We start from the raw sequence: 4205 nt of genomic DNA on the forward strand, positions 1-4205 counted from the left end.
ATCTCGTCTCAGGCCACGACCGGATGAGCAGTACGTACGACAACCGACGATACCCCAAGTTGCCTAGGGGCGGCACCGCAAGTGGCTCTGGTTTGGACCAACACTTAGACAAGCATTGGCCCGGGGGGGCTATAATAAAGATGACCCTTGGGTTAATTACTCCCAAGGGAAAAGTAGGTGGTGGTGAGGCAAATGGTAAAAGTCAATGTTGGGCCTTGCTGGACAAGTTTTATTCAAAGCGAACTGTCAGGGGGGTCCCATAAATCACCCGACCGCGTTAGGAACGCAAAATCCGGGAACATAACACCGGTATGACGGAAACTAGGGAGGCAAGAGTGGAACAAAACACCAGGCATAAGGCCGAGCCTTCCACCCTTTACCAAGTATATAGATGCATTAATAATATAAGAGATATTGTGATATCCCAACCAAAATCCTGTCCACCATGGAGAAATCTTCAACTTCACCTGCAACTAGCAACGCTATAAGAGGGGCTGAGCAAAGCGGTAACATAGCCAAACAACGGTTTGCTAGGAATGGTGTCAAAGGTTAGAGGTTCATGGCAATTTGGGATGGCTTGATAAACAGGTAATAGGTAGCGCAGCATAGCGATAGAACGAAGCAACTAGCATAGCAATGATAGTAGTGAGATCCAGGGTAGCGGTCATCTTGCCTGAAATCCCGCAAGGAAGAAGAACGAGTCCATGAAGAAGATGAAGCCACGAAGACGAACCACACGTAGACGAACGAATCCTCACGATCACAACGAAACGGGAACTATCGAGAAGAAGCACACAACATGGTAAACACACCACACATAGACAAGACATGATGCACAACAAGCATGATGCATGACAAAGGCTACATGAAGCTACTCATGGCAAGAGATGATGCAAACAAGAACAACACATCAAGGCAAGTTTAAATGAGGCCGGAAACAACATATAACAATTCCGGTAAGTCCTCATATGCATATTTCGAAATTGGTCCAGAACTGAATAAACCTTATGTTCGAGTTGTTAAACAGCAAGTTAAGATGCACCAAGATGATCTACACGAAATTCTAGTCAAGTTACATATAAAGTTCATTAGATTCGGAGCTACGGCATAGAAGATATGAGCAAAACAAGTTAAACATGGCATTGATGCAAAATGCAACCAAACATCAAGCAAACACCTCACAACATGGGTGCAACATGATAATATGAAACAACGTGCAAAATCAAGCAAGTATCATATAGAACACACTCAAAACGGAGCAACGGTGCAACACACACACACACTATACAAGTCATAGCAACAATCTGTCCATAACAGCAACTAGGCATCTTACAAGCATCAAAACAATAAGCTACAGCACCCCAACATAATAACAAAAGGCATGGGCATGAAGTACAGGTAAAGCATAACAAAACATGAACACTGAGCTATCTCCAGAAACAACAAGAACATGCTCAAAAAGACATGGAGATATTGCAAATAATAACAGTTTCAGACTTTAGCAGAAATAACATCAGGTTGCAATGTTTAGAGCTATCAAACAACATGTTACAGGAACATATCATGGCAAACAAAGGCATGGCATGAACCTACTAATATCATAGATCAAAAGACTCTTACTGACCATGAGCCAAAAAGGATCAGAAAATATGATGGCACCCATGTAAACATGGCAAGTTATATTACAGATTCATACATGGCAGGAACAACAACAAGTAGGCATGTTCGTGAGCTTGAACCACTCACTACAGAGCCATACATGGCATGGCAAGGCAACCAACAGTAAGAAGGCATGTTTATGAAGCTAAGCATGTCAAGAGCAAGGTCATAGGATACATGGATCACTAACAAAACACATGGGAACAAGAGAACTTAATGTTAACAGGCTGACAGCAACATTTTCAAGCAACTTTAGAGCAAGATTACAACATGTTCCAGCAGGCTATAATTGCAACCAAGGGCATGAATAGATAGAGCATGAAATGTAGATCAAAACATGTTTATAGAGAATCTCCAGATTATGCATAGAATGAGTAGTAGAAGCATGTTAACATAGCAACAAAATATAACAGAATCTGTCAGGAAAACAGCAACAGCAACTACCCTACTTAGCAAGCTTGATACACTCAGCACACAACTCACAAAAATACATGGTATACACCCCTGGAAAGATGGCATGGCATAGATCAACATTCATGTAGAGCTCATACTCATAAGATGCACACATCAATCATGGCAAAAATGATAAAACAGCAAGTTATAACAGTTTCAGCAGATTAACATCAACAAGCACTCTTTCAACAGCATTTCGGGCATCAAGATGAGCTCAAATGAAAATGATGCAATGGAATGAAATGATCTACTCGTCGAGACGAACAATTTGACATATTATACGCACGAAACGGAGCTACGAATGCAGAGATGTGATGGCATGAACATGGCATGATAATGTATGAAATCTGGGACTTGGTGGATTACGGGGTCGACCTCGGGTCTGCACGGTTTACGATGCGGCGGCGGATCTCGCTGGAGTTCACGTCGGAGATGACGGGGTCGCCGGAGACGGGCGGATCCGGGCCGGATCTCGCCGGATCCGGCCGGAGACGGCGACGGCGAGCGGTGGTGCGGCGAGGAAGAGGCGCGGCGAGGGCCGGGCCGGGCGGCGGAGGGGCGCCGGCACGGGGCGACGCGGCCACCGGCGACGGGCGGCTCGGGAGGCGGGGCGCCGGCCTCCGGCGGCGGAGCTCGGGCGGCAGGGCCCCGGCGGCGCAGCCGGAAGGCAAGGCGGCGGCGGGGCAGAGCAAGGCGGGGCCGGCAGTGAGGCGCGGGCGGCGCGCGGGCCGCGCGGGCCGGGGACGGGCCCCGCGGGCCGGCGGCGGTGGGAGGCGGCGGCGCGCCACGTGGCGTCGTGCGGTTGGCGGGGGCGCGCGGTGGGGTGACGTGGCGCGTTCCTATTGGACGGGGTGACGGGTGGACATGTCCGGGCGCGGACCGGACGTGTCCGGCGGCGCGCAGGGAAGAGGCTAGGGTTTGATCTGCGCGAGAAATCGAGGGGGGTCTAGTTTTATAAGTAGAGGGAGCTAGGAGAGTCCAAATGAGGAGCGGTTTTCGGCCACGCGATCGTGATCGAACGACCGAGAGCATGGAGGGGAGTTAGATGGGTTTTGGGCCATTTTGGAGGGGGTGTTGGGCTGCAACAAAAGAGGGCTTTACGGTTACCCGGTTAACCGTTGGAGTATCAAACAACCTCCGAATGGCACGAAACTTGACAGGCGGTCTACCGGTGCTATACCAAGGCCGCTTGGCAAACCTCGTTCCATTCCGAGAACGTTTAACACCCGCACAAGAGAAGAGGCAAAAAGGGGACGCCGGATGACATAGGAGTGCCGGATTGCAAAACGGACAACGGGGAAAATGCTCGGATGCATGAGACGAACATGTATGCAAAATGAGATGCACATAATGACATGCTATGAAATGCATATGATGACATGGCAAAGTGCAACACGCAAGCAAATGACATGGCAACAACGACGAATAACTGGCAGACACCTGGCGCATCGAATCCGGGGCGTTACAAACGCCCACAGAACATGCAATGTCTACGTGACACTGAAATTCCAACAAATTCCTTTAGAATTCGTGCAAAACAGAATCAATGCGTGTGGGTGTTACCATTTGCATTTTTATTTAGGGACCCTCATAAGTGTTACCCGTGTGACAAGAACACATGGTAACTCCAAATGATTTTTATGTCAAATTTAGTTATGCATGACGATAAGTTTAGTTGTCAAGCACGGCAGCTTGGATGACATGTTTCAAAAAAAATTGGTTTTTTTTTGGATGACAACTTTATTTTGAAAAGCGTTAGGCCTGGAGTGCTTCGTGCCACACGTGTGACACTTATCATTTGGGTTTATTGAGTACATGTCGTAACATTTTCTATTGTTGAAGCTAATGGCAATTAAGATAACTATATTCATTTACCAACTGACCATTTTGGTAAGCTATCAACAAAAAATTGCAATCAAAGATAACTATATTCATTTCCCTAAAAAATAAAGTTACTTAACTAGTATTCATTTCTTTCCCAGCCTTTCTCTCTCCTCTTTCCTTTCAAGAGACACTACAAGGCTCCAAACACCTCTCCCCCTCCCTTCGACAATGTCGCAATGGGGAGATGTGGGTAGTGTTGTTGCGGTATA

Source organism: Triticum aestivum, chromosome 3B, assembly GCF_018294505.1.
Source record: "Triticum aestivum cultivar Chinese Spring chromosome 3B, IWGSC CS RefSeq v2.1, whole genome shotgun sequence".
Classification (NCBI taxonomy): domain Eukaryota; kingdom Viridiplantae; phylum Streptophyta; class Magnoliopsida; order Poales; family Poaceae; genus Triticum; species Triticum aestivum.